Source organism: Microcebus murinus, chromosome 1 (assembly GCF_040939455.1).
Source record: "Microcebus murinus isolate Inina chromosome 1, M.murinus_Inina_mat1.0, whole genome shotgun sequence".
Taxonomy (NCBI): domain Eukaryota; kingdom Metazoa; phylum Chordata; class Mammalia; order Primates; family Cheirogaleidae; genus Microcebus; species Microcebus murinus.
Window position 1 is genome coordinate 69,918,611 of NC_134104.1, and position 19,950 is coordinate 69,938,560.

Below are 19,950 nucleotides of genomic sequence, written 5' to 3' on the forward strand. Positions count from 1 at the left end.
CCTCACAACACACCCAGAAATAATGTTTTGCCAGCCACCTGGGCTTCCCGTACCCCACCCAAATTGACACATAAAATTAACCACCACACTCCACTAGACTCTAGAAGAGCCTCCTTAGAATGTCAAAGATATCATGCCAGTGAATTCCATTTTCTTCCTCCCTCTAGGGCCGATCATATTATTGGGATCTTCAGTAAAAAATGTTCGTTAGTCACAATGCTATTTGTTGGTTTTCAGCCTTTAGAATTACCTTATGCACCAAATATAGAGCACTTACTTATAGCTACAGAGCAGGGTACAAATGTTATAAACCTTGAAAGTGTACAAATTGCTATTACACAATGGGGAGTTTGTGAGAGAAAGGGAGGTATAAGAAAAGAGAAGTTCACAGATTCCCTCAGCTTTCAGAGTGGGGAGTTACTGCGTGCTGTGTGAAGTGGAGAAGTCCCGGCAGATTTTTAGTCAGATTATTGAAAGTCATAGGAGTAACGACTAGAAGGACTAGAAAGAGCAACGTAACTAGTGAAACTGGGAGGCGGAAGTGGTGTGAGGAGCTGAATCCTTCATCCTCCACGCAGGAACTTCAGCAGAGACTATCTACAGATAGGCAAACAATCAAGGTATAACATTTTATTTTAAAAAAATTCTATTATATAAATTTCTATTATAATAGACACTACCACAAGAAATAAAAACGGAAACTTTCAGCAGAGGTTTCCTGGGCAGAGTGGTAATGGGCAGAGTGGGAAGACGATTGGGGCTTGAGGATTGTACTTTTTGCTTTAGATCCTCTTGTGCTATTTGAATATTTTAACCATTTAATTAAAAACAAGTTTAACAATACAGGTAAATATAGCACTTTAACACATGAAGCTAGTTGCCCGAGAGGCTCCCAAGTCTCCTGCCCTATGACTTGTGCCAGGACCCTTCCTTAAGGGCACAGATGATGATGTGCAGAGGCGAGAGGTGAGGGAGTGAGCAGGTGGCTTTCTGTCCTCTAGGGAAGGGAGAAGCAGGAGGCTCAGCCTGGAGAAGAGAAGCCCCCGGGGGGATTAAGAGCCTTATCCGACACTGGAGGCCGCTGTGAGGCCAGAGGGCACAGATTTGATTTTTGAGACCCCAAAGGTTAGAATTAGGAGCAGGTGGTGGGACCTTTGGAAAGACTTCAGTTCATTGTGAAGAGCACAGTGACAGAATGGATGGCCTCGGGAGGTAGTGAGTTCCCCGTCAATGGAAGTGTACTAGACCAGTATTTGGGGAGAGTGCATAGAGAGGCAGTGCAAAAAGATGGAAAGAACATGAAATTGGGAATCAGATAACTGTGGGTTCTGATCCTTGTCAGTGCCTTTTAGTGGCCATGTGACATTAAACAAGACAAATGCATTAGCATCTCAGAGTCCCAGTTTCCCTCATTTGAAAACAGGATTAGTAACTGTTTGCTTATAACATTGTTCCAGAGGCTTAATTGAATACTCCATGGAAAAATTGGCCAATAAAGTGCCTGGCATTTAGCAAGAGTTGAATAGACGACAGATGTCATTATGGAGAAGCTTGGATGGGGTGAGGGATGATAGGCCAGCTCACCAGGAGCCCCCTCCACCCTGCCCCGCTGTGCCTGTGGAAGCAGGGCTGGGGCCCGGCATTGAGCTCTGAGGCCCTGTCTGAAAGCCGGGGACTCTGGGCGCTGAGCCTCCCTTCCATTCCTACTGTGGGATCACAGGCCAGAACTAGGCTGGCCTCTTTTCTGCCAACTGGAGCCTAAGGAGGCAGGAGACCGAGGAAGCTCTGGATCATGCGGTGAATCAGGAGAAGGGGCCCATCTGCTGGAAAGATGATAACACCGGCTGGGGCACCTCTTCAACGGAGTGTTGGGAGACTTGGAAAATCACTGTGACTTTGGACCTTTTCACTGTGACTTATGACCTTTGAAGCCTCCGGGCAATAGCTACCCCACAAACAGGAAGCCAGGGTAGGACACTGTTTCCACCACTGCCCCAGACAGATTTCCATGGCAGCCTGCTCTGATCCTGCCTCTGCCCCTGCAGGCAGGGCGGAGGGGACGCAGGGTGAGATGGCGCATTCTCAGCCACAAGCGTAATGGCAGGGCCTTGATGGATTCTCCAGCCCAGACACCGGGTGGGTGCTATGCTCTCTGAGGGCCGTGACCAGGAGCCATTTATAAACGCAGCTTCTGCATGATCACCCCCCCTGTCCCTGCAAGGACACGACCTGCCACGGAGCCGGTTTAATAAACAAACCGAGAAGGTGAGAAGCTCGGTTGGGGGGGGGTTGTGTATCTGCAATTCAGACCCTTTTTATTAGCAACAAAATACCATGAGGGGCCCAAAGAATGTTGTTGCAAAAATGATGGGGTCTTGGAAGTGGCTGGTAGAAGTTGGAGTTGATAACTAAAGGGGTGAGGCCTCAGAGAAAGGGGGTATGTGCTAGCCACAAGCAGAGCCCTAGAGCCATTACTGGGGGAGGAGATAAAAGGGAGGGAAAGTGCTCGAGGGAAGCTTGCCCTCGACCTCTGCAGCCAGAACTGGAGGCACATCTCAGCTCCAAGCTGGGCACCCGGGAGGGGAGGTTCTCCCTGTGACCAGCCCTTGCACCAGACCAATCAAGTGATGGTGGACTTCCGGATGCAAGGGACTCATCTCAGATGCACTTTACAATTTTTAAATATCATATTTTGAGATTTTAAGATATTGTTCACTTGGCACACAATGGTGCTCTGCCTGGAAGTGAGAGCAATGTGCAGACTCAGACGTATTCCTGCACGGCTAACAAGAAGGAAGACTGCTTCTCTTTCTTTCTTTCTTTTCTTTTCTTTTTTTTTTGAGACAGAGTTTCACTTTGTGCCCAGGCCAGAGTGAGTGCCATGCCACAGCCTAGCTCACAGCAACCTCAAACTCCTGGGCTCAAGCAATCCTGCTGCCTCAGCCTCCCGAGCAGCTGGGACTACAGGCATGCGCTACCATGCCCGGCTAATTATTTATATATATATTTTTAGTTGGCCAATTAATTTCTTTCTATTTTTAGTAGAGGGGGGGCTCGCTCAGGCTGGTTTCGAACTCCTGACCTCCAGCAATCCACCCGCCTCGGCCTCCCAGGGTGCTAGGATTATAGGCGTGAGCCACCACGCCCGGCCTCTTTCTTTCTTTTCTTTATTTGCTACTTGGAGGACGTAATTAGGGAAGATGGGTGCCAGATTTTCTCACCCAGTGTTTGAACATTGTTGCTTAAGTGCATATGACTCTGATCATAACTTTTATTAAGAAATATTCGAGGTGCTGCTGTGCTCAGTCCTCTGTCCTGCCACACCTCAGGCTGGCTGAGCCCTAGTTATGATGCCTCACATGAATCTGCACCAGTGGGGACCTGCTAACCGCTGTATCAAATGATCCTAAGTCTTGGGGGTTTAGTTCGGAGCAAGCTGCTCCCTCAGAACAGTCCGGTGCGGGTTGGGGATGAGGGTGCTCCATGCACATCCACTCAGGACCCGGCCTCCGTCCTCTGCGTGGCTTCCCCACTTTCCAGGGCCTCGGGTCTTCCCCCGGATTTTCTGCATTAGTCTGGCAGGCAAGGGAACAGCTACTGTGGCAGGTGGCAAGGGTGGTTTCAGGGGCTGGGCTGGAAATGGAGTATGTTACGTCTGCCCAGAATCCAGTGGTGAGAACTAGTCATGTGGCCACAAGGTAAGAGGGGCTGGGAAATATATTTGTTAGGCTGCCTTGTGTCCCCCTCCAATTTATATGTCGAAGCCCTAAGCCCCAGTACGTCAGAGTGTGGTTGCATTTGGAGACGTGGCCTTTCAATAGGTGACTAAGTTAAACCGAGGCTCTAATATGATTGGTGTCCTCTGAAGGAAGAGGAAATTTGGACACGCAGCCTCTGAGGACTTGTCCGCACACAGAGGAAAGGCCATGGGGGGCACGGCGAGAAGGCGGCCACCTGCAAGCCAAGGAGGGAGGTCTTGGAAGAAACCAAACCTGCTGACACCTAGATCTCGGACTTTCAACCTCTAGAACTGTGAGAAAATAAATTTCTATTGCTTGAGGGACGGAGTCTGTGGTGTGTTGCTGTGGCAGCCGCAGCAGGACAGGAGCGTGAACAGTCTGCCGCAGCCCGTGGTTGGCGCCCCTGCCCAGAGAGTGGGCAAAGCCCGCTCCGGTCACTGCATCTAGCCCAAAATTTAGGAACTTTAGGTGTGCTGGGTTAGTCAAAGGCCTTTAAATCCAATCTCTTGATTTCTTTGGCAATATGATTTTCTCAAAAACTTAGGAAGCTTCTAATCTATTTGTTTCTAGTCAATTCCATGTGCCAGTAGTTTTACCGAGATTTTATTTCAGAGTCATAATTCTCAACACTGCCTTATTTTTGTTTGCTTCCTCGTGTAGTTCTTTCTCGACTTAACAGTGGCTGCCTTGAGACTATGAGGTCTTCGTAGAAAGAAAGTATATTCCATAAGTAGATTTTTGCCCCAGAGCTGATTCACTGTTTAGCTGAGAAGAAAGATTGCTCAAATCTTTTAAATTTCAGACATTGAATGGTGTCTGAGGAAGCATCTTTCACTATATTATACACAGGAGATTGTTACAACAGTTAGCAGATTCCCACTAATCCAGACATCAATTTTATCCGGGGGCGTAGAGAGAATCCAAAGAGAAAAGAGTTTTTTAGAAGAGGTCATTTTTCCCATTGTTGCAGGTCCTGAATTTCTGATTCTCTCTCTTCTGTTTCATTACTTCTTGCAAACCGGCCAGTTCTTTTCTGAGCTCATGTTTTTCTTGTAATATCTTGCCGAATGCAGCCAGCAACTTTTGTACTTGATTCCATCCTCCTCCCCTGGAGCGTGTGTCTTTGACTTCCAGGCTAGCACAGGCAACAGTTTGCGCCAACTGTTTTGTCTGAGCATAGCATGGATCTCCAGTGACCTCACCTGCCACATCTCTTTCCTCTTTGTGAGGCCTTCATATTTCAGTTTTTGTCATGGAAGTGCCCTGCTTCAAGAAACAAATTCTTGCATTAGTCAAAGAATGCTCACTGCTGAAACAAACAGCTGCCAAATCTCAGTGAACATAACAATGGATGCAGAATAAAAGTTTGTTCTTCCTCCTGTCATAGTCCGATGTTGATTGACTCAGGGGTGGGGGTGGGAGAAGCAAGAGCTCTGCTCCACCTTGTCACTCAGGGACCCTGGCTCCTTCCATTGTGTGGCTCAGGTATCTGTGGGCACTGGAGCTCATTGCTGGATTCGGGTATCTGGTTGGCAGGTGAGGGAAGAGAGATCATGAAGAAGTTCGTAGGAAATTTTTAGGATAAGTTTACAAGGGCAAGAACTATTCACATGGCCCCACCAGAAGCAAGAGCTCTTAGAAATCCAGTCTATTAGAAGCCCCAAAAGAAAAGGACACACAGATATTGGTAAGCAGGAGTGTTCTCTGTAGACCCCTCCTTTCCCCATGCTATGGGTGTTATGGACAGGGGTGCATCACCCAATTCTCCCTCAGATGAAGCACTTGTTGCCCCAGTGACAGCCTTGAATTGTCAGCCCCATTAGGGGTCATCTCAGCTGCAAAGAACCACCTCACCCAAGGTCGTGTCTTTCCTGGGGTGACCTGCATCCAATGACTGATCAGGATGGGAGTATAGAGGCCCAGTCATTTTGACCTAAAACATGACAGCTCTGACATGGGGTGTTTTAGTTCCAGATCTCTGTGGGATTGGCCCATGCTGTTGTTGGGTTTGCTTTGCAGCTGGGCTTCTCCCTCTGTCCAAACCGGCTTCTTCTCCTTTCCATGGGTATTAATTCCGAGGATATTCACTCCATAAAAAAACACCCTACAGGCTAAACCCCAACCTCAGAGTCAGTGTCCTTGCAGAACCTAACCTGAAACAATTGGTAAGTGTTGTTAGTAGTTCTATCAGGGTTCTTTTCTATTGTTGCACTGTTTTGTTTCTCTCTGCTATGGCTCTGGCACCTGGAACAGTGCCTGACACACAGAATGTGATGACTAAAATATGTTTTTAAATGAATGTATGTTTAAATGCATTTGTATACTTGTCACTCTCCTTTGCCAGGCCATAACCTCCTCAAGGACAAGGCGTATGTGGTCATCCTTTCCTGGATAAGTGCCTGATACTTAATCATCTCTTGAAAAGAATTCTTTTTTGGTGAATACAAAATAATGTGAACAGTTAGAGAATGAGAAAAGATTTTCTTAGACCTGGGCCAGTCCAGACTTTCCGTGTAGGAAAGAAGGACTTGGGTGGAACACTGGTGGTGGGGGTGTGCACATCGAGAGGTTATCTTGAGCTGATGGTCTTTTTTCTTAGTGCATTTTTATTTGGGATGGACCATGTAGGTTACTGGGGGTAAAGATTGCTCAAGCTGCCCTGGCTGGGCTGCCCCCAGGCGGAAGGCATTCCACTGGGCAGTGAAGGTCAGAAGCCCGAGGGGTTGGGGGGAGCATCCCTCTCTACCCACCTGTGTCCTGAGCAGCTGCAGACAGGACCCGGCAGGAAGGGCTGAGGACAGGGACTCCAGGGGCCATCGGTCTGCTGCTTAGGACACTTACAGGGAAACCAAGCAGACAAGACAAATTCATCACGAAAAATTAAACGCCACTGAGACAATAAAGGAGACAATACAAATAGATTCGACACAGGTGCTGTTACGGGAGAGCTCAGAGGCCAGGAAGGAACTCGGCAGGGGCCTCTGCTCTGAACCAAAGCAATTTGTTACCCGTTCAGCTTTCTGCTCCACAGATGCACAAATAGAGATGGATGTCAAGAGAGAAAAGGGGATAAATAAAGGTTTTAGATGGAGCTGAAATAAATAGAATAAGTGATGGATGAGAGAAAGACTAGAAAACCAAAAGACGCATGAGAAACTGGATGAATGAGAAGCCTAGAAAGTGGATGGGGGGTGGGGGGTATTGGGGGGTGAGGGGGATAGGCAAGTGAAGGTGGAAGGAGAGACAGTCCCACAGGCCTCAGGCGGCTCCCTCCCTCCCTTCAGCCAGTGCTGTTCCTCACTGACCTTCCCCAGCTTCCAGAAGGTGAAAGTGAGGGCCCATGCCAGTCCTCTGCCTCCTCAGGAGGGAGGTGAGGCCCCCAGAGCCCTTCCGCAGCCGGCTTTCTGCTGTGGGATGCCTGCCTTTGCCTGTTCTACTGGATGCTTCACTTCTGCCTTCCTTCCTGGACCTCTCCGACCCACCTTACCCCGCACGGAAATCCTGAAATGCCCACTGGAGACTCCCAAATCTCTCCCTGTGTCCTCCTCGAGCTGCAGACTTGTCATATTCCACAGTTGGAAGCAGGATCTGATGGGCCCAATCCCCTCCCAGAGGAGAAAATTAAATGGTGGGATTATAGGGAAGTGTAGGAGAAAGTAAATAAATGAATAAAAAGCCCTATAAAATGAGACTTATTAATGGGGTGAGAATTTTGTTTCCCGGTTGCTCTCAAAATGGTAACACACTTAAATGAGAAGAATGAAATAAAATAGTTTTGTATTTATTTCTTCAGATAGAAATGAGCACAGAGGCCTTACATAAATTGACCAGAGACCTCGAATGATCTTAAAACTTAGTTTAATGGGGGTTTGATGAGTGCTTTTCCTGGCAGAATGGAAAGAGGATGGAGTGGGGTCAGGAGACCCCATATCTCCTATGTGGAGTCACCGTGAACAGCCCATTCCCCTCCCTGGCCACAGCTTTTCTGCCTTTCAAATGAAGGGATTGGTCAATAAATATCAATAATTTCCAGAGTCCTTCCAGTTTTGCTGTTCTAGCCTAGAATAAAGAAAGGGGATAAAAGTGTGATTCCAGCCTCAGATGGGAATCTACACGGGCATTCTGGTGCCAATGCAGCCAACTTGTCAGCACCTGTGCCAGACTGGGGCCCCACGGGGCTAGGCACCCCAAGTGAGGTGGAGACGTGCAAATGCTCACACACCCTAGACAGTGTCCAGGCAGGCAGAGAACGCAGTTTTCCACCAAACTCTTTCCTCGGGACAGGAACACAGGAATCAGGCACAGGGGGTGGCATGGCCCAGTGCTAGGGTTCCCCATGAGTAACAGTTTGAGGACCTCTCCCTTGTGAGTGTAGTTCCATTTTTAGTATGAATGTATTGAGAATATACATACTTACAAAAAGCTACACGAGCTCTAACATTTTGAAATACATTTGTATTACAACAGCATTTACATTAATTTGAAAAATAGTAGTGCATGTATCTATAAGAAAGATTTATTCAGACCTCAAATAATGCACAAAGATTCAGAAATTCTGAGTTCCCATAATTTCCCAGTCTCCCAGGGTTCTTGGCTGTGGGCTGGGAAGCAATGGTCTAGCGCTGTGGTTCTCAAAGTGTGGACGCTGGGCCAGCAGCGGCACCTTCACCTGGGAGCTTGTTAGAAATGCAAATTCTCAGGCTCTGCCCTAGATGTGCTGGATCAGAAACTCTGGGGCTGGGACCAGTGATATGTGTTATTTTGGACAGGACTAAAGGAAAGCAACATGGGATGGTACAGTCCCTCAGGGCTAGCAGGGGCAATGCAAGGGAAGGGTGGTCCTAGGAACCCAGAGAGGCCTGCAGCTATGGGATGAGCCACCAGGTAGGAGCTGTGCCTTTGATGGGGGGATGCAGTCAGTTTTTGGTAACCCTGCAGGAGGAAGCTGAGCCAGTTAGTCCCCTAAACCCACTCTCCTCCTGCCACCGATCTCCTGCTGGTTCCTTCCAGTGGCTTGCGTGGTTTCATCCACACCAATTCTGCAGTTCTCCAATGCTCTGACACCAACTGGGTGTGTTTCCGACAATTCAGTTCAATCCTGGCACTAACTCTGGAGTTAGCGCAGACCCCACAGGTTAAGGGCTCAGTCCCAGAAGAGTGCTCTCGCTTCAGATGCCATCCGCGAGTTCCAGGTCCCAGGCTACCCACACTGCTGTCCAACTTGGCTACAAATCTGGGGGGTGTTCACTTGAATTCAATCATTCGCTAGAATGACTCACAGAACTCAGGAAAATACTATATTTATGTCCATCAGTTTATTATAAAGGATATAAATGCAGGAATAGCCATATGGAAGCGATGCATTAGGCAACTGATGGGGGCTTGGGGGAAGTGGCACAGAGCTTCCACGCCCTCCCTGGGCACAGCACCGCCACCATCCCGGCACAGCAGCGTTCACCAACCCGGAAGCTCCCCGAATCTCACTGTTAAACAGTTTTTATAACACAATCTCCAACCCTGCTCTGCTCCCGTGAGGTCAGGGGGTGGGGCTAAAAGTTCCCGCCCTCTGATTACACGCCAGGTCTTCTCTGCTGTCCCCATCTTAAAGCTGCCAAGGGACCCCACCCTGGGTAGCCTGTTAGCATGAACTCAGGCATGGTCGAAAGGAGTTGTTATGAGTAACCAAAGACACTCCTATCACACAGGAAATTCCAAGCGTTTTAGGAGCTCTGTGCCAGGAACCTGGGACAAAGACCCAATATAGTTTTTATGATACCACATAGCTGAACCCAGTGGAACCTGCAGGCAGTCAGCCACAGTCCAGCAATGGCCTCCAAGGCCCAGGGCAGGGCTGAGAAAGGTGGGGAAGCATCAGAGGGGTGAGTGGACCCCTCCAGCATGCCCCGCCTTACACGCACCTGCCGTCCAGAGGGTCTTCACACCTCTATCTTCCCACCAGCCAGAGGGGAGAACAGGAAGTCCACTGTGGCCCAGCTGGGCAAGAATTCACAGCCCGGCACATCAGAGGGGGGCAGGGGCTCTCCAGCTGCACCTGGGCTCCAGCAGGGCCACGCAGCTGGTCGGGGCCAGGCTCCTGAGGCAGCTTGCTGTCCCCTGCTCCCCTCCTGCACTGGTGAGGGGTTGAGCCAGAGCTGTTTCCTCAGCCGAATGCCCATGACTTCTCTTTCCCCTGCTTCTCACCACCAGCCCTGAAGCCCATGCTTCTTTAGTTCCAGCCTGGGGGCTGTCACGGCCCCCTAACCGGTCCTCCTGGGTCCAGCCTCTCTCTGACCAGCCATGGAACCCATAGCCTCCCTAGCAACCTCGGCTCCCAGCCTGCCATCAAGGCCCATCACCCTCTGCCCCTCGTTTGTCCATGTGCTCCTCCTGCCACCACCAAGTGCAGCCTGTGCCTCCCTGCTGCCTCCCTGCCTGCCCCTCTGGGTCAGGCTTCCCCTCCAGGACAACTTGCCCACCTTCTCTATCCCACCCCTTACACGCTCTCAGCCTTCCAGAACTCTGACAGTGACCTTGTCCTGTATATATTTGTTTACTCACATGTTTTCCCAACAGATATTTATGGGATTCTTACTATGCCAGGCACACACGTACAGTGGTGAGGACAATGGACACTTGTCCTGCCCTCACGGAGCTTGCTGTCAACCTAGCTGGGCAGACATGCATTAATAAACAAGTCATGCAGATAACTGTAACACTGAGAGAGTGACAAGTGCCACTGAGGAGCAGGATGTGGCCCACAGAGTATATAACTGGTGAGGTTGGGGGAAGGAGGTTGCTAGAATCCTAGAAGGCAGGAAACTCTTCCCCAGGGAAGTCACACTGGGCTGAAAGCTGCGGGAAGAGTAGAGAGAGCCAATGAGGTGAGGAGGTGAGGGAAGGACAGTGTGTGCAAAAGTCTCATGTCATACCCACAATGCCCCTGCCTTACCCTTGAACTGTTAACTATGGCCTTTATGAGGCCAGATCGGCTTCCAGTTATGTCTAATCTCAGCCCAGGGCCTGGTTCTTATAGGCGCTCAAATCCTTAAGTTGAATTAAGTTGATTAAACTGAATCCCCACTTCCCAATTAGGCCACTGCTGACCTTGAAACAGCCTCCCCTGACCCCCTGGGTCTGGGCCCAGGGTACTTTCAGTGACTGCTGCCATCATAAGCCACATTTGACTTTCAAGTGGCACCTGCAGCCTGAGCCCCAATGAGCCAGCAGCAGGTACTGTCTGTGGGCCGCCAGCAATATTTGCGGGGGGTGGGGGCAGGCGCAGTGACCAGAGTGACCAGCACTATCTAGATGCTGCCCTTGCAAACAGTGATCAGAGGAAGCCATCCAGGGGAAACACCCAGCATCAGAGCAGCTTCTGATACCTGACAGGCGTGTGCCTCACCCTAGGCTGCAAGGTCAGACACAGAGTGCCGGAGTCCTAGAGATGTCAGGGAGGCACTTGAGATGGCCCAGCCCTGCTGTAAATCAGAACTGTCATGGTAATGGCATTTGGATCTGAGAGCTGGCAAGGCTACTGTCTGCCAAGCAGCCCTGCCTAAGCCAACCTGTCAACTGGGACCACACGTGACTGCTTCTTGCATCTCCCTTGAATGTGGAAGAAAGGAGGAAGTTGGAGCTGGTTTGTCTTGTTCTGGCCCTCTAGGGACACCACTGGGCACAACTGTCCCAAAGCCTGTGGTGCCTGAGCCAGGTCTGGAGTGGGCAGGGCCTTTCATACTGGAGGGGTTGGGGATGGAGCACATACCCCAAGGGACCTGTCTTCAAGACAAGGATCCAACAGGTGGCCTCCACTCCCCAGTCCTGGGCAGCCCCAGCCTCCCAGCCTCTCCCTGTGACCTTCTGGAGAGCCCTGCAGTTGAGCCTGGTGTTCCTGAATCAAGCGCCATCGCTCACAGGCTCCCTTTAGGCCAAGCTGGGCCGTGCCTTCCTTCCCAACACCTTCCTGCCCCTTTGCTCATGCCAACTGGAGTCTTCCCCCTCCATCCCAGCACAGTCTAATGCTGCCCAGCCCAAACGCCACCTCCACTACAAGACCTCCCAGGGTCTCTACCCTTAGATCTGATGTGGCATTTCTTACTCCCTGGCTTATCTCATGGCTACTTGCACACTTGTCTGATCAGCCCCTTTGGTTTGGGCTGAAGTCTGTCCCCACCTGACCATCCTTCCTCTCTCCTCCACCTCCCCTTCACCTCCCCTGTACCCAGCCTGGTGCCTTGGCCATGCTGGACACCAGTCAGCGTTGGGATGAGCGCTGGGGGCTCAGCACAGGGCGTCCGGCTGGCCCAGCGAGCCCATCAGCATTCAGGAAGGCTGCGCAGGGCAGTCTCAGAGGTGCTGTCCCTGCAGTCTCAAAGTCCTTCCTGTCTCCCAGAGGAGGTAGAAGCTTCTCGCCCCTGGGAGAGCAGAGCTGGGATGATGCACGATGTTTTCTGGGCTGTCAGCCCTCCCAGCGGTCATTACTAATCCCTAGAAAGGCTGTGCTTAGGCCATTTTTCAGGAGAAAATGTATAACCCAGATCAAGGCTGGCTCTTGGCAGAAGCAATGGCCACAGGTGCCAAGGGCATTTGTCAGGAGGCAGGAGGCACAGAAAGCCTGCGCTCCACTCCTCCCAGGGGGCGGGGGAGGGGAGCCAGCCGCCCAAGCTCCCCATCAACATCTGTTGCTTTCTGTGTGCCTTGGAATGTCCCCATCATGGGCAGATGCTGGGCCTCAAGCCACCCCACCGAAGTCTGACAGGGGAGAGGGGAGCAGCCAGCCTGGATGCTGGTGGCCCCCACGGGGACAGGGACAGAAAACTGGCCCCCTCAGGCCACACCTTCCTTGGGCGGGGGCTCTTTATCCTTACCACATACAGAGCCACTCTTTTCCCTGCCAGGGTACCTGAGTGACATGGGCACTCAGTGATGGTGACAACTTCTGTTCCCAATGCCTGCCATGCCCAGGCACTGTTCTCAGCACTGTGTATTATAATAATGATGCATCTTAATCCTCACAACAATATTGTGAAATGGTTTCTATTTTCATTCCTGTTTAATAGTTAGGGAATCTGAGATACAGAGAGATTATGTAACTTGTCTAAGATCTTAATGAGCAGGACTTGAACCCAGGACCATGAATTCCAAAGGTGGAACAGGTATTTATCCTGCTGTTTCTGTCTGATGTTCAAAATTCCACTGCCACCAGCCAGGAAAATGCACGTGCATCCTTGAACAAGTCACCTCACTATCCTGCACCTGCTTCCTCATCAGTAGAAAGGAGCTGATTGCAGTGAGAATTCATTTTGCAAGGTGCTCAGAGGCCCAGGAGGAAGGAGAACCAGAAGACATCTGCATAGAAGCAGTGTGGGCAAGGACACGTACCAGCCCCTACAGGTGCCGAGATCTTCCCAAGGCCATGTCGACAAGGAGAGATGAGAGGGCTGGGCCATTGCCAGGGCCGGGCCTCGGTGCTGGCACATTGACGAATGAGGGTGTGGCTTGTTCTGCCTGATGATGTCACCTCTGCAACCAATCTCCCTCCATGTCTCCCAGGACACGATGTTTAATTTCTTATGAGAAACTAAATTAGGCAATAAAATAAGGAAGTCCAAATTTCATCAGCATTTCCGAGGAGAGGGAATCACTCTTATGGAAGAAACTCCCAGCTCCAGGTAGTTTTTCCCTAACAGCTCACCCACCGCTTTACTCGGCTGCTAACTACTAACCCAGGCCGCTGGCTCTTGCCCAACGCCCCAACCTTGGACCTTGCATTCATTTTGAATTCCCACATGAGGAAATCCTAAATGCATCAATGACAGCCAGTGATTCATCTGGGAAAGCATCTGACATACTCTTTTACCATCCTCCTGCCTGCAAGACCCAGATTTGGTTTGGGTTTAGTAATGTTTCCTTTTCCTGGATGGACAAACAGGCACAGGCTGACTGATGGCTTTTCTAGGTGGCTGCTTGGTGCTAACAAAGGCTGATTCGTGGGGAGTTTAGAAAATGTGAACTATGGGAGATTTGGGTTGGAAGTGACCCCCAAACAACTCATAGTTGGATCCCTGTTGACATTTGAATCTTTGCTACCATGTTCCCAGCAAGTGGTTGTCAAGCCTTTTCTTACACGCCTTCACTGATGGAGAACTCACTACAACTCCAGGCCAGCCCAATTAGAAAGGCAGTTCTTTAGTGTTTTCATAGCCCTAATTGCTGCAGCAGAAACTCCCTACCATGGAGGGCAGAGTAGGGAGCAGGGACCACTTGCTTAGCTAATCCTGCTAGAGGCTCAGCAATATCCCCTCCTGTCAGGTCTGACGGGGCTTTAGGAGGTGATCTGGCCCCACTGCCTGATTTTACAGAGACGGGAGCAACGCCTCGAGGAGTAAGTCATCAGCAGCAGGGGCTTCCTCTAATCACATTGACAGCTAACGTTGGCTGAGCTCTTGTTATATTCCAGAAATGTTGATAACTGCTTTATGCTGTACGATCTCATTTAATTCAAGCTGCTGTTACGCACTTGTAAGTGGGTGTTATTCACATGACACATGAAATGAGCAAGGCTCAAAAAGGTGAAATAATTTGTCCAAAGTTACAGCAGCCAATTAGTGGCAGAGTCAGGACTTGAACCCAGGCCTGTCTGGATCCATGTTTTCAACTGCCCTGCTAGTCTTTAAGTTCTGTGCCCAGCTTCACATGGGGGTACGAGTGTTGAATTTTCTTCGGTGGTAGAAATGGATTGGGACTTATAATTAGGGATTTAAAGATTCATGGTAGACTCTGAGTCCATGTAAAATTCTGAGGTTGGGTCTGTGCAAATAAGAAAATTAGGGGAAATATATAATCAAACGATGGAAATCTGGTTTAACCACTTGTCCACACATCTAGCCAGTTCTTCCCAAGCTGTTCGCATGTGTAGTTATAGTGTGAAGGCCTGGGGGTACCTGCTATTCTCGTCAGGAGACTAATTTGTTTCATTTCCTGACTCATATGATCTCCAGGTGAGATCATGAGAACCTGGAGATGCCTAATATTTAGTTTACAAGCACAGAGCTCCAAAAAAGATTAAAAGCAAATTGGAGCGGAAATTACCATTTGGCTGGAAAAGAAGTTAACATGATCTTATTTAAAACAATGGAAAGAACTTTTTAGCAATTATTCTAAATTAATTTTCCCTAAGGTTAAAACTTCTGTTGAATCAAAGCTACAACTTGAGATTTAGCTGTGAGAATTGCTCTATTACGGAGAAACAGCCTTTGGGTACTTGAATTTTTCAGTACTGAGTTAATTAAGATTTTAGAACATCCCAAGGCACTTGTCAAAGCTCTTATGTTTCCTCCTGTTCCCCCCAAGAAAAGGCAGGAGAGGAAGCTGGCTGAAGTTTCTATATTTCCTCTTGGTTTCTCAAACAAAATCTGCTGGTTGGAAGGTAAGATTTCTTATTAGTCTGGAGGCCATTTGGCTAAATGATTTTTCACATTTTCCCAGAGTCGGATTGACCTTCACTGTGGACATTTCTTTTGTACTGTGACAAGGCTGTGGTTGGGAAGAGACACTGTCCTGATTGCAGGGAACAATCTCCCTTTTGCCTTTTCTGGTGGTCTTGGAGGGAGCTCCGTGTCACTTTGCACACAGGGCTGGTGCTGCTGGGCTGGGGGGCTCTGACCATGTGCTTGGGCCATGCTGGGGCTTTCTGCTAATGCCATTCTGGCAATTTGGGAACAGAGATTCAACAGGTTAGTACCTGCCATGAATATCCGTGGGTATATATTCATGGATATTTATATATGTGATCATGCATTGCTTAACTATGGGGATACCTTCTGAGAAATGAATTAGGCAATTTCATTATTGTGCAAACACTTGAGAGTGTACTTACACACACCTAGGTGGTATATGGTATACTATGCACCGAGGCCGTTTGGTATAGCCTATTGCTCCTAGACCACAAACCTATACAGCATGTTACTATACTGATTACTGTAGATAACTGTAACACAATGGTAAGTACTTGTGTATGTAAACATATCTAAACATAGAAAAGGTACGGTCAAAATACAGTATTATAATCCTATGGGACCACCATCATATATGTGGTCAGTTGTTGACCAAAACATTATTATGGGGTGCTTGACTGTATTTCCATGAAGCTTTGGACTCTACAAATGTCTATTTGATGATAACTATATAAGAATGAGATTGATAAGTCAAATGGCACTTTGTTTTAGTCTTTTTGGCACATGTCAAATTGCTGTCTCAAAAGATTGCATCAGCTCAAACTGCCACTGGGTCTCTGTCTAGAGTGCGTGCCCACACCTTTGTCAATGTGGGGTAAGATCAGACTTTTGCATCTTTGCCAATCAGGAAGGTGAAAAATAGCGTTGGCTTGTTTACATTTGTATTTCTTTAGTTAGGAGTGAGGTTGAACATCTTTTCATGTATTTATTGGTCATTTGTTTGGACTTCTTTTCATGTCCTTGGCCCTTGTTTTTGTCCATTTTTGCTGAATTGTAAGAACCACTGACCTTTGCATTTGATGTGCTACCATTTAATGTGTTAATGGCAATGCCCTCCTTCCGGCTGCTCCCCCATGGCACATGGGGCTGAAATTAAAATAGGAAGGGGGAGCTCTCTAGGGTCCCTTACTCACATGCTGCATTTGAGGCTTGAAATTCTATGACTGGGAGAACTCGGTGTTCCTAATAATCTCTGGTTCTGAAGGAACCAACAGAAGCTGTTTCTGGTTGTTCAGTGCCACTTAGCCTGAATCGAGGGCAGGGGTGTTTTCTGTTGTCCTGATCCTGCTCAGTCTTAGGCAGGCCTATGTGCCCCTTGATTTTGGAGTTGGAGCTTTCTCAGTAATCCTGCCCCTCTTCCCTGTGGTGGCCAAACTCTGCCATGTCTTTTAGGCTGTTCTTGTACCAAACAGTTTCCTGCCCACCCCATCCCCCATTCCCAGGGGCGGAAGACCACTAATCAGCTAGACCCTGCATGGTCTCTGCCCCTTCTCAGGGGTTGAAGTTTTAACCTTTTATTTCTCCTTTGTTTACAGTGGGTGCCCCTGTGGCAGTAGGGTTTGCCCTTTCTCTACTGGCTTAAGACCACAGGGAGAAGGTTCTGGACAGAGCTTTATGCTCTTTCCTGCTGAACCAGCTGCTCCTGCCTCCAGGACAGCACCACTGAGGGCACTTTCTCCCGTGTGCCCACCTCCCCAGTGTTTCTTGAGAGCAGCTGGTGCCGTCCATGAGTACATGTGAGCTCCCCTGCGTCTGCAGTCTCCGTCTGCAAGCCCCCTGCCTGCCCATACTCCGTCTTCAATGATTTCCTTAAAGTTCTAGCTGAGTTCCTCCTGTGCCTGGCATCTCCTCCAACCATGATCTGCCACATATTGTCAGCCGGCACGCACATATTATCTTTTTACAGAAGGGCTTGACTTTTCCTAGATTTCAGGCTACCTCGTTACCCTGAAACCTCAGCTCTCTGATAGGCTCAAAAAAAGTTATGATTTTGGAGCTTTGCTGGCTTTCTGTCTTGTCATTGTTGGTCCAGCTCTTCAGCACAATTCAGCAGCGCTCAGCCTCACTATGGAGCCCTGTGGTTGGTACCCATGTCATCTGTTTCTTGGGGCAGGGACCAGGTCCTAGTTATTGATGTGTCCTCAGCACTTGGCATGAAGTAGGTCTCACTAATGCTTATGGGATGAAACGGGCTCTGCAGTAGGCAGCCATGTGGGCAGCAAGGCAGCTAGAGTCATTGGCAAAAGGAAGGTGCCCCAGGGAGGACAACAAAACATTTAAGATGGAAAATTTTGTGCCTCAGATTCCTGTGTCTGTGCCCTTCTCCCTCTCTGAGGGGCCTGTTGCCACTCCCCCTCCCCCATCATGCCCTTCTCTGAAGGTAGGATCTGACTCAAGATCTTATCCCTGGGGGGAAATGGATGACTCTCATTCAGAAGTGTTCCAAAGTGTTAAGGGCCCAGAAAATTTTGATTCATTTATCCACCAGGAGTTTTTTGAGCTCCTTCTTTGTGCTGGGCACTTTTTAGGTGCTGCTTAATCCTGAGTCCATTCTTGGGTTTCTAAATGATTCCAACTGGTCTTCCTGCACATTGGGGTAACCTAGCTCCTGTGATAAATACCCTCAACATTTCAGCAGCTTAACACTATCGGCATTTATTTCCCATTCACAGCATAGTCCAGTGCAGACATTCCTGGGCTTTTTCTGTCTTGAACCCTTCCCTCTGCTAGGGCCTCAGAGTCCTCTTCATTCAGCTGGTGGAGAACAAAAGAGTCCAAGGAGGAGACACCACTGCCTGTTAACCATAGCAACACATTGGTGAAATACACTGGCTCTATTATCATCTCACTGTGAAAATTAGCTGGATGTTCCCACCTAGATGCAAGGGAGGCTGGGAAATACAGTTCCTAACAGAGAAACTGGTTTGTAGCCACAACTGTATACTCTAGAAGGGACACTTCAATCTTTGGTAATGTTACCTGTCTCTGTCATAGTCTTGGAGAGATTAAGTAGACAAGGATGTTGATCACTTGGTCCCAGCAAGGATTAAGTCTTGAAAAGATCCTACAGAATACTTCACAAACAGGCTCAGCTAGAGGATATTTGGAGTGTGACCTTGGATAATTTAGAGTGTGGGGTGGGGGAGACTTGGGGTGTGAGCTAGGGAGATTTGGGAGTGTGAGCTGACCGTTTCCTATGCCTAGGCTGGGGCATGGGCTGGGGCTTAGTTTGCCATACTAAATGCAAATTCCTCTATCTAGCACTGAAGTTTTTTCATAATCTTACACTGACATACTTACCTAGCCTTGTCCCATTGCTCCTCTGCTTGTCCCCTGTGCTTGGGGTACAAGTATCCCATCACCTTCCTTACACAGCAGAAATATTCATTCATTCATTCATTCATTCATTCACTCACTTATTAAACATTGTGTCACTCTATACAGAGGAGCACAAAAGTGAATGAGATAAGCCTCTACCCTCAGAAGTTACAGGGCTTATGTGCGATGACCTTTCAGAATGTGCCTTTGCTGGGAACTCCAAATGCTGATACAAGAAAACCTCCTTCCTCGGGGAAATATCCTTTCCTTGCCCTGCCTTTCTCTGCGTCAACAATTGCTGTAGACTCTCCAGCCTGGTTCTGCCGTCTACACAATGCAAGAGTCCCTTCCACAGCTTTCCTGGCACCAGCCATCCAGCGTGTGCCAGAGATAGGCCAAGGTCAGCGGTTTCGCTGCCTCCTGAGGCACCTGGCGAAATGGCCTTCCTTTTATGGAACTAAACCCTGTTTCCCTTCTGTTCCTCCTTTGGTCCTGGGGGCCCCACAGCACAAATCTGCCCCTTTGTCCTCCAGGGAGATCTTCAGACATTGATCGGCTCTTGTCTTCAGAAAGGCCTCTCCCTAGACAACACCTTCCTGCTCTGAGACGCTGCTCATCTCTGGTTTTATTGCTTACACCATCGAGGTCCTCCAGCTCCCGCGCCCACCCGCATCCGCACACGCGTCTGTGTGGACTCTGCTCTCAGGTCACCACCCCTGTGCCAGGTGAGGGCAAAGCGCTACCTTGAAACACAGCCTGACTTGATCCGATAAATCCAGCATCATGTAGGGGAAACTGCAAGATTCCTCGCAGAGACAGAGACTTCGCCCTCTCACTCTTTTGATGACTTTAAGGACGATCTTGCATACATTTGTGCATATTCAGAGATGGGGTCACAAAGAGTCAAACTGAGTTTTCTAGAAGTTATAAATAAATTTGCCCTCCTTTCCTTGCTTTACTTTTGAGCATTCTCCAAATGACACTCTTTCTGGAAAAAAATAAAAAATAAATTGGCCTGAAACTCCAGGAAATACACTTAATTATTTATTTTTTAATCAGCTGAATTTCTTTAGAGTTGTAGCGGGCAATAAAAAGATGGCATCTGTTTAACTGATTATAATTTCACCGGAAGAAGTGTGTGAGCAGCATTGTAAAAGCTTTTGCTTTGCCTTTGGTTTCTCTTTGTGTCCCACTTGAGTAATTTCCTCCTACAGCCTCTGTCCCTGGGCCCACAGGCCTGGTAAATAGCAGGCCCCAGAGACAGCCCAGGAGCCAGCAACGTCCTGGAAATCGGAGGCCACCAGGTTAAGCACAGAACCGCTCTCTTTCCAGGAAGGAATGACCGAATCAGAGCAACGACCTTGGCTTTCAATTAG

General features: G+C 48.8%; 1 long non-coding RNA gene across 1 annotated transcript in view; it reads left to right on the plus strand.

Moving 5' to 3' along the window:
• LOC142873720 (uncharacterized) overlaps positions 1–19,562 on the plus strand; it is a 46,578-nt gene extending 27,016 nt beyond the window's left edge. The window contains exon 3 of the long non-coding RNA XR_012921673.1: positions 19,108–19,562. This is a non-coding gene — a long non-coding RNA (uncharacterized LOC142873720). The remainder of the gene's footprint in view (positions 1–19,107) is intronic.
• The last annotated feature ends 388 nt before the right edge of the window (positions 19,563–19,950 follow it).